At 35.8% G+C, this 11,355-nt stretch overlaps 1 long non-coding RNA gene across 2 annotated transcripts in view; it reads right to left on the reverse strand.

Annotated features, from left to right (window-relative positions):
* Positions 1 to 10,831: 10,831 nt before the first annotated feature.
* LOC113300311 overlaps positions 10,832 to 11,355 on the reverse strand; it is a 4,398-nt gene continuing 3,874 nt past the window's right edge. For both annotated transcript variants that reach the window (XR_003335710.1, XR_003335709.1), the window contains exons 10-11: positions 11,094 to 11,297; positions 10,832 to 10,967 (exon numbers count right to left, since the gene is read on the reverse strand). This is a non-coding gene — a long non-coding RNA (uncharacterized LOC113300311). The remainder of the gene's footprint in view (positions 10,968 to 11,093; positions 11,298 to 11,355) is intronic.

Below are 11,355 nucleotides of genomic sequence, written 5' to 3' on the forward strand. Positions count from 1 at the left end.
TGAGCTATTTCTGTCGCAGCGTAAGTATGTTGCAGACCTTCTGCGTAAGACAAATCTAGATGGGGTGAAGCCGGTAAACACACCTCTGGCGGTGAATGCGAAAATTCAGAATCAAGGTTCAAAGAGGTTTCATGATTCAACTTTGTATCGCAGTGTTGTGGGTGCACTGCAATATCTGCACTTAACGCGACCTGATATTTCTGTGGCTGTTAACAAGGTCTGCCAATACATGCATGACCCATTTGAGGAACATTGGGAATTGGTCAAAAGGATTATTCGTTATCTTAAGAATACAGTGAACTATGGTCTGCATATTCGTTCTACCTCAGACTTCTCTTTGCAGGCATACTCAGATGCAGACTGGGCTGGTAGTTTGGATGACAGACGCTCAACTAGTGGATATTGTGTTTATTTCGGGGGCAACTTGATCTCTTGGAGTGCACGCAAGCAAAAGACAGTGTCAAAGTCCAGTACTGAAGCAGAATATAGAGGAATTGCAATAGCTACTTCAGAGATAATGTGGATTCAATCCTTGCTGCGGGAGCTTGGTTTCACAATTCCACCTCCATTGCTCTGGTGTGATAATTTAGGAGCCACGTACTTGACTTCAAATCCCATTTTCCATGCCCGCACTAAGCACATTGAGATTGACTATCATTTTGTCCGTGAACGTGTGGTTGCTGGTCTGCTTCATGTCAAGTTCATCAGTTCACGAGACCAAATTGCTGACATCTTTACTAAGGGGCTTCCATCACCGAGATTTCTTATTTTACGTAGCAAGTTGCAACTTCGCGAGCTGCAGTTCAACTTGAGGGGAGGTGTTAAGCCAACTCCTCAAGACTCTGCTAGAAAGACTGCACACCAAGTCTCTTGACCTAGTTTTGTGTCAGATTCTAAAGCCTACATTGTAGGCATACTCAGTCTTGATTATTTACCAAATCTGTAACAGACTCTTTAAAAGTTTTGAATATATATTGAACCACTCTCTGCACATAGAAGGTGTGGAAGTATTCACCCAAAATCCTTTTCTGACTTTTTGATTTCTTTAAAAAGAAATTGCAATTGCATCCTACGTTGATTTAATATAGTTTGTAGGTTATTCATTTGGATGTTGCGAATGGAGTTTAGACCTGATGGCCAAAAAGATTGCATTACCTTCTTCCCCAACAAAACTTTCAGGAATGAAACTACTTTCTATCTTCGCCTAACCTGATCTCATATTTCTCTTTGCCTTATGTTTTGCCAGTGGATAGAGATAGATACTTGTAATTTAAAAGGTTCATTACCCTACTTTGAACTAAGTTGTGCGGAGATGCTCTTCTGTAAATGTACTATCTCCATTTTCAGTGATCTTGCTCGATTCTCCATCTGCGCGACACAAATATATATCAACAACGTTATAGTAGTTTAATTTTGTAAATTCAATTTTACCTGTTGTATGGAGATTATATTTCATGCCTTCCAATTGAATTCGGATACATTGAACTCAACACTGGCGTCTTGGTGTTTTGAACCGACGCATTAGCATGTACACAATTGAACGTCAATGATTGCCTGAAATTGTTTTTCTACGCAGATTAATAACAAAATTTCTTCTGCCTCTGGCTAAGAACGCAGATCGATGGTTCTACTTTTTAAACATAACGGCCAACTGTAGTGTCTTTTCGTCATTAGAACTAACGCCACCATTCATGTCGTTTCATGAAAGACATCAGAATTAGCCAGCAGAAATCGTATCTTTACAGAAAATCAACTAATTTTTTCTATCTGCCACGTGGATTACTTTTATTGGACAAAATATGAGGGTTGTTGTGGTTCCCCACGTCAACAAAATCATTCTCCCTTATAAAGAAAGAATTGATTAGCTTAAACTTTATTCTTTCTAGCATGATTGAAAATGAAGTTCAGGAGTATAGGTTATATTGCATGCCGCGCACCATTGTCTGAACAAATTATTTTATAAAAATATTATTTCCTTGGCTAGTCAATGTTGTTTCTTTGATTATCTACTACCTGGGTTGCACGGACGCTCCATTTTTTGAGTCGTGTCCGCGTCCGACTCGCGTCGGATACTGGACGCGCGTGGGACGCTGACACGATGCGTGTCGATGCACTAATTTGCGCGTCCTGCGCGCGTTTGGTTTGGATGCACCGATGACGCGTGTCCGACGCATTTTTTTTTCATTTTCATTTAAACTTCTTCCTTTATTTTTATTATTAACCAAATGAAGAAAGACAAACATTTAGATCAATAATTTAGGTCATTATTAGGGTTTTGTAATTGGAAATGACGTTACGTATACCTTTAATGGGGCATGCATTTTTTAAAAATGCATTTTAATTGTGTCATGTGCTTAATAATGACTGATTGTTTGACATTCGGCATGTATAAACAAACGATATCTTCTTTTCTTTTGAAATTTATAACATGTAGCGTCATTTTCTAATTTTTAGGATGGAAATACTTGACTTTACTGTACATGATTATATATAATAAAATAAGTATATATGTGTCCGCGTCCTAGTTATTTGAAAGCTTTTTAGTGTCCGCGTCCGCATCGTGTCGTGTCCGCGTCTACGCGTCCGCGTCTATGCAACCCAGTCTACTACTAACAACATATCTTGACTACTATTAAAGTGAGTTTTGCATCTTTTTCAAGTAGGGTAAGGGTTTTTGGTTATTTTATTATTCTCTCTTCTTATAGATTTTCGTTTTTTTTGTTAGGACAAAATATAATTAGGTTTTTTGAGAAAAGAATAAGGTCTCTCACTAACGTCGCTAGTTTGAGGACAATCTCAATTATTCGAGGCTTACGAATTTTGAATTCCACCTAAATTAAAGGGAAAAGGGGAGTCCAAACTAGGTAAAAGTTTTAAGTTATCTTAACTATTAAAATATAATCATACGCCTTATCCTTATAAAATTGAAACCTATTTAAATCCTTTTGAAAATTAAAACCTATACAAATCATTTCCCTCACAATTTAAAATTAAAACTTACTATATCAATCGATTCTAATTAAATTGATCGATTTAGAGTAAAATTCAATATCCCCTTCTTAAATTTTATTTCAGATTAAAAATCTTTGATTGCAAACCATTACTTTTATATACTTGTGATTCGTACATCCATCCAAAATTGAAAATTTCAAAAATCTTGGTTTTCCGTGTTTAACCATAATTGATCAATATTCATGTCCGCATTGACCGATAATCGGTTGATGTTCATGACCACGTCGACCAATTATTCTTGATGTTTTTCGTGGTTGAAGAACATCAAACCCGGAATCGGTCGATGTGAACATTCGTATAGACCGATTTTTATTAAAGGAAATGCCCAATTAATTTTTCTTGATTTAAGAGTATGACATGCTAGAATTCTTGGATGCAAAACCAATTAGAACTTGTCTAAACCCATAAATTTTTATCTCTATACAATAGAGAATGAAAATACAAGTTCAACACAAAACTATAATGAGGTCATTCCGACATCAGACGGAGAAGTTATCAGCAAAATAGTCAAAGAAATGCCCAGGTTTACAATCGGTTGATAATGGCATTTATGTAAACCATTTCTCGTAAAAAAATTGTAGAAATACTCTTGAATTTTAGTTTTTACAATCGGTACATGAGGGGACCGATTATGGATGTATTTTTATGTAAAAAATTATCATTTCTGAGTCTTTTTTTTACAATCGACACTTATGGAGGATTGTATCAATCGAATGTGATCAGTTGACCATAAAAATGAGGAACATATGCCGATTCTAGGTTGATTTTCTTCATGGATCAAGAACATCAAGAACAATCGGCCATAAAAATTATTAGAGCATTGCTCGGTCGAACTTACAAGTGTTCCTATCTCAAGCTTGTTGTCAAATTTAGTTGTCAAAACCATATCTTGATTTATAGTTTATAATTATTTAAGTCTGGGATTAGGATATATAAAATATGTAGTTGAGAAACAAACATCACGACAGTCATCATTGCGTTTTGCCGTTTGAAGGCGAAGATCAACCGAAGCTTTTGGAGAACTTCTTCAACAAAAGGTAAGTGAAGACTGAACCACCTATATATCAAGTTATATTCATCTTTCTATATATGAGACGATGTCGCACAACTAATTAGACGATTGCAAGCATATCAAGAATTTTGAGTCAAGTTTATCTTGGTAATTAGTTCTCAAAATATGACTAAGCTTAATGAACATTTGTTCATACTTGATGAATTTCGGTTAAGAACAATTTATTGTTCGTAATCAAAAATCGTGACTCAAGATTATCATTCTAAAATAGTCTGGAACAATAATATGTGTCATTGATGTTATTTGGGAATGTTTCGAATTGATTTAGAGAGAAATATAGAACTACTATAATTTCGGAAATAAGACAATATACATATTAGTCTTACAAACTGGGAAAACAGTTAAGGTCTGAAGCCGTAATACATGTACTCAGTACATGTAACATAGTAGCTATATGTCGACAAACAACTTTTTGGTACACATATCAGTATGCATACCTTAAAAAATATGTGAACTTGTGAACCCGGATTAGTACGCATACCCGTATGCATACTACAAAAGAACTCTTGGTCCTGGAACTGGTTTGGTATCTATACCGGTACACGTACCATAAAAGTTATGTGGACTTCAGAACTGGGTTATGTTTTAATCACTACGCCAGAAATAACCTTTTTCGACGAGCCAGGTCTATCGTTAATAGTGATTATTGACAGTCCGTGCCTGTCGGACGACCTGTCATTTTTAAGCAATCAAAAACCTTAATTGACAGTAATGTTGTCAATAATTATCAAAATAAACTACGAGCTTTGCTTATCGATAATTTTTTACGGGCATCACTTGTCAATAATTTCAAAATTCAATTGTTAGCCAATATATTATTTTTAGATAAATATTATTTACTTGTTTCTTAAATTTCAAATAAGAGTAACATGAAGAACTAAGAACATTTTTAACTTCAACATAAAATGACATTTGTAAAAGTTAATTCTCATACGAAATCTTTGTCCAAACATCCAAGAAAACGACATCGAAAAGAAAAAAAAACAAACAAGAAAATAAACCAAGGAAAAGATAATCCAAAATTAATTGTTTACAAAATTTATCCTAAGTAGTTAAATCCCTTTCAACCAACTGAACAATGACATTCCAGTAACTCAATCAGACTCTTCCAGACCAGGAACTATGAGATGCTCCAGTCGAAAATACCTTTCAGGTTGCTCCTGCTTCGTGATACCCAGTGCCTAAGCTTGTTGAAGAACCTTCCTAAACAAACACAAAATAAAAAATGAAACCTTAGTTGTGACTTATGAAATAGGAAGATAGCCTGGCGAAAGAAGAAACAAAATAAGAAATCAACCCCACTAATGGTAGTTCAATTGAAGAAATTCTTCAGAACCTACACTGAAAAATGGACTTTGTTCATTAGCTAGTTGAAGATTGGAATCATTCAGAGAGTTGTAGTTAACAAGTTAAGATGCTTCGCAGGACATACATTCATCAGTTGATAGCTAAAGAATATTTGATGTTATCATGCATCAAGATTTTGGAGACTCACCATTATCTTCTTAACATTTATAAACAACATCAATAGCTACTGCGAATGGGTACTCCCACTTTGCTCTATCACTCTGTTGCTTTTGGAGAAGATCCTCAAAAAATTTCTACAATCCAAAAGTTTGAGCATTTGGTTAAGTTCACATGATAATCAGAAAAACAAAGACACTGATACAAGTACATAATGGAAATATTTCTTCAAGATCCAATTAGACAAACGGAGAAGTAAGGATGAGAGAAATACACCTTGCTTGCATGACCTTGCAAAGAAAAATAAATTCTTCAATGATATGAAACCACCACCCTTTATGAAAGGAAACAACCATAGAAGACACATCACATCTATAACCAAACAATGTAAAACAAACATACCTGTAGCCTGTAAATGAGTCTTTTCCTTGCCAACCGTCCTTCCATTTTTTAGATTCCCATGAAGTTCTTTGTCAGGATATGAAGCATCACACAAATCCCTCAATGTTTCATGAAATCATATAATTGCAGTAAGAAATAACAGAAAAAGACTTTACATAAGTGGATAGGTACATCAGAATCAGACACAGGGAAAACCTAAAATAATAAGATTAAGGGACTAGGCATGTATATAAATACACGAAACAAATAAACCAGATTATATTCAATCTACAAATGAGATTCCTTGCTTCAGGTGTCAACCTTGCCACTTCATGGAACTTTCAAGTGACTTTTCCAGTGAACAATCTGAAATCAATTGTAATTGAACAAAGTCAAACAAACAAGAAACCTCTGATTAGTTAAGCTTTATAAGGTGATCACGTCCTAGTAAGCTTGTCTAAGATCACCAGTTAAAATTTCTGTATGCATAAAAATAAGTTCATAATTATTAAGATGGCAAAGAAAAATGGGAAAGTAAATCACAATGATTCTTTAGATCCTGATTATCAAAGTTATCAATATAGGTCTCCACAAATGATTAGGCTCACAAGGATACCCCAAATTATGACCAAAAGTGGATTCACCATTCTGCATAAGTTTGTCTAGTCATCTTGTTTGTTTGCAGCTGACTCGGCGTCTGGGTCTGAGTCAACCCCTGACTCGCACCGAGTCAGCAGTCATACTGTTTGTTTTCTTCTTTGAGTCAGATCTGACCAACCATCTAACTTCTGACTCGGGCCCGTTTGAGTCAGGTAACAAAATACCCCTGACTCATGGGACTAAACCACCGAATCACATATTTTTGAGTCAGTTGAGTCAGATTAGACTCAAAAATAAACATATTGAGTCAGATCTGACTCAAGTCAGGTGATTTCACTCAGATCCAACCGACTCAGATGAGTCAGGAGTAAACAAACAAGGTGTTAGTACAAACCCTTGGGTGCCTTGTCTTGCATACACGTTGGGCACATGTATGAAAGAGAGTGTTGACTCTAATCTTAAAATCAAAGACATAATGAAGGGGAGGTGGGGGGCTCGTTCTGCTTCTACTTTTCTTTTCTCCTTTTCTTCTTCATCTTCCCTCTCACTAGAAAAAGGAAATAAAATTCAGAACTTGATTGAAATTATGCTCAAGTGAACTGAAGAGTTTGAACACACGGATTTTCTTCCGATCTTAGTATTGGATGGTCTTAGGAGCGGGAGTAGAGAATGGTTGGCAAAGACGGTGATAAAAATGGTCCTCGCCTGTTTGGGTATTTTTAAGCTCAAATAATCTTGGCAGTGTGTTGCGGTACCAACACCTATTCATATTAGTTTACTTATTTAGTTTCTCTATATTAGTTCCCTTGTTTAGTTTAAACTCCATAGTTAGCATTACTTATTTCACAAGTATACGTAGTTATAAATACAACTCATGAGCTTTGTAAAAGACTCAAGAATTAATACAAGAACTCTTTCAATCTCTTTGATCTTCTTATTCTCTTCTTATTCTTCTTCTAAATATCTTAATTCTTCAACTATCCGGGTTTTATACCTATTTTTATCACATAAACCTTGTGTTTTGGTCTAGAACCCTAACATGTAGTACAGAGCAGGTCACGATTATACTCAATTTTCGACCAATTTTTTTTTACAATGTTTTACACTGAGAAGATTTTACGCGAATTTCGCATAGAAAAAAAGTTAGCCCGTGAAAATGACAGAGCTAAGCGTAAACTTGACCTAGCTGAACATGAAAAATCTCTGACATCAAGATTGACACAAGCTCTGAGCTCGGAACTAAAAAAATCTTCACGTAATGTGTTTCGTGAATTTTTTCCTCAGCCTATTGCTCATGGTACTGGTCATCAACAAAACAATCAGTTTACTACTAACCCTAATATTGGTGATGGAATTCTTGAAAACCCTATCATGCTGGAGCTATTAGTTTGAAATTTCCTACTTTTTATGGAGATGACCTTGATGATTGTATTTTTAGTGCCGATCAATATTTTAGTTTACACACGGTGGCTGACAATCAAAAAATCAATATCGCTTCTGCGCATCTTAAAGGTGATGCTTATGCTTGGTATCGTTGGAAGAAGACCACGATTACTGTTACTACATGGGTAGAGTTTTGCTCTTTAGTTCGTGCTCGTTTTGGTCCTGAGAGATTTGTTGTTGCTAAATAAACAGATTCATCTTCAACTCAAAATAACATTGATATGATTTCCACAACAAAAGTTAGTGCAGAAACCAAAACTACTTCTCAAAAGGAAGAAGTAAAACAAAAGGTCCATGAGGTTCCATATGTTTCGCAAGAGTTTAATACATCAGTTTATGTGAATGTACAAGATACTTCTGGAAAGCAAGATGACAGTCAGTTTAAACATGTTTCGTTTTCAACTGAAGAGGAATCATTGTTTTCTAATGATACTATCGTTGTTTCGACCACATCAGCTGGTTATGAAGAGAACGTTGTTTCTATAGAAGAAGAAGAAAATCAAGACGACAAGGTTTCACATTTTTCCGCTAGAAGTTAATGGTGAGTCTTCAAATTTCGACAAACCTAATGATTTAGTAGTTCATGATATAGATTTATCTTCTTCGTTTACTGTTGATAATGATCAAGTTCTTACTCATGGGGAAACACGTACAATCGTTTCTCATGTAAACCCTAACAAGGATCATCTTGCTGAGCTAACTCCTGAGATTTATTTCATGGTATATCCAACTAGAGGAATAAACTATATATCATTTTTTTATAATTCTGACTATAAGCTTGATTACCTATCTCAAGAAAATATAAGTATAGAGAATTACAATGGACGATTTCGTGGTAGAATTTTCTCAAACACCGAGAGAGTATCGTTGGCACAAGGTACGACAAAATATTTTGTAAGAAGCAACATGTCTTTCAATCAAGACGTTGGTATTTGCATGAATGATACTCGATTGCGACCATCAAGAAGTATAAGTTGGACAGCTGCGCATCTACCCCTTTCGGTTTCAAATCATTCATCTCTGTTCGAGCCTGTACTTTTAACACAAACTGATGAATACAATGCTAACACTAAGTTAAATTTGGTGGACTGTAACTGTGAGAATTATGCTCTTCTTTTCGCAAATCTTCCTAAGTTATTGTGCACATACGCGATGTTGTTTCTTATTACAATAAAGAATTTTACAAGGAAAAGTCTTGCAATTACACTAATGTGCTGGTAGAAGCCCACAAAGTTGGTCTTCGAAAACTGGTGATGGACATGCATTCAGTACTATATTCGGAACCAGTTCTTTCATTTGCAAGTTTTGAGAAGAACAGACATAATTATATTGGACGGGAGCCAGCTAACTCACTGATTACATTACTTATTCCACAAGTACTGCCACTACAAACAGCTGCTCAGAGTTCTGGAATTTCTCTTTATATAAAAGATCCATCTATGGATTTTTCAGCACTAAAATGTGCAGATAATAACACAGCTTTTGAGAAGAAGGCATATCAACCTGATATTTGGGAGTCAGTTGTATGTGGCGCCTTAAATACAGAGTTTCCAAACCTTAATGCTGATACTAATGGAAAATTTGAAGTCCTTCTTGGCGAAATTTTTGTTGCTCAAGACAAACTAAAATGTTATCTTCGTAATTAGAGTTCCTGCCAGATACATGGACGGCGACAAGGCTGCATTCACGAGATCAACTGCTGCTGGAAAAATAATACTTCGTTTCTCAGCAAAAATCAACGTTAAACAAGCTATTTTGGAGCCTAAAAGGAAATCTTCAACTACTGTATATGAAAATGTTGGTAAATCTGGTAGTCTCACTTTCGGTAATGTCAATGAATAGACTGCACTTCACTGGGATGCTTTTTGTGGAAGAAAGCGGAGTACTATTGGTTCTCTAGTAACGTTAGGAGATGCTCTTGGAACATTTTCAGATCCTAGTCCGAAATTTCCTTCTAGTAGAACAGCTAATCTTGTTTCTGCCTGCGGACGCAAAGGAATTGTTGATTCTACGTTTGATTTGAAGGAAACAAAAGGGAAGAACCATCGAGAGACCTTCTCTAATGTGATAGTTGTACAAACACTTTCAGAGCGCGGTCCAATGCCATACACTGTTGGTACTCCGGATTTTTCACTGAAGGATTTGTTAAGTGCTCAAACTGCTGCTCATATTCACCAAGTCTACATGGTTCAGTCTGTCCAAAAGAAGTTATGGCGTTTTCGTCAGAAACTACTTGAACTTGGAACTACCAAGTATTACATCAAGAACGAGTATCTACGGCTTATTCATGCTTCGAACCATAAGGTCTGGGTAACTCTTCCCCGTTTTTGAACCTTCTAATGAAGGTCAGCCGTTTGAACCTGTGGAAATTTTTGAGATGCTAAATGTTTGTGAAGCATATATATATTTGGCTCAGAATTGTGTACCATGTGTACATCGTAATGTTCAAACAAAAGGTAGTGGTATGAAGAAGAGTTGTGCAAGATTTGAAGGGAGCTTTGCAGGCACTAGTGGAAAACAGAAGTTCCGCGACCGTCAGAACAAGTCATATATACGTATTATACGACTACTTCCAACCGTCTCTGTTGGGGTCTCTGATAAAGCGTCGCTGTCTTGTACGACCTTAAGCCGTGGGTCTCAAAATAACGACGTATTTTAATGGTAACGAGGTACAGACCCTTAACCGTGGGTCTCAGATTTAAATTATAATATAAAAAAAATATAGATTCAGATTTGCTGAAATGGCTGAATGGCTAAATCTGAAAAATCTGACTGCATCAAAGTCAAGTCAGGTCAAATTGAACTCAAGTCAAAGTCAAATCAAATGGAAGTCAAAGTCACAGCAAAGTCAAGTCGAAGTCAAACTGAAATTCAAATTTAACTCAAATTTAAACTCCAATTGAGAATTCAACTTCCATTCTTTCATTCATTGGGTTTAAATTACACATAAGAATGAAATTCTTAGTTCAGAACAACACATGTCCAAGCTAGCTATCTGTAGCAAAGCAAAATAAGTTATGATTCAGAAAACAACAAATAAAAGAAAGAAAGGGATATAAATATTTACATAGCCAAATAGATCAGATAGGATGACTGAGATCTAGCAGTAAGAAAGTCATACATTTCTTGAAATTCAGCATCATTGAATCTGGTATCGGGACCTGGAATAATGAGTACAACCTTGTTCTCATCTACCACAAACTGCTTCAGCTGATGGCTGAGCACACCATAAGCAATTTTGCGGTCATAGGCAGCAACAACCTTCTAAATATCTTCAGCTACTTCTTTGAGTTTGAGAATAAATTGTAATAAATGTGTAGCTTTTCTGCATCACAGGGAAGTACCAAGGTTTAATACTCGCACATCAGACGAAATAAAAAAAA

The sequence above is a fragment of the Papaver somniferum genome, chromosome 7 (genome assembly GCF_003573695.1).
Source record: "Papaver somniferum cultivar HN1 chromosome 7, ASM357369v1, whole genome shotgun sequence".
NCBI lineage: Eukaryota > Viridiplantae > Streptophyta > Magnoliopsida > Ranunculales > Papaveraceae > Papaver > Papaver somniferum.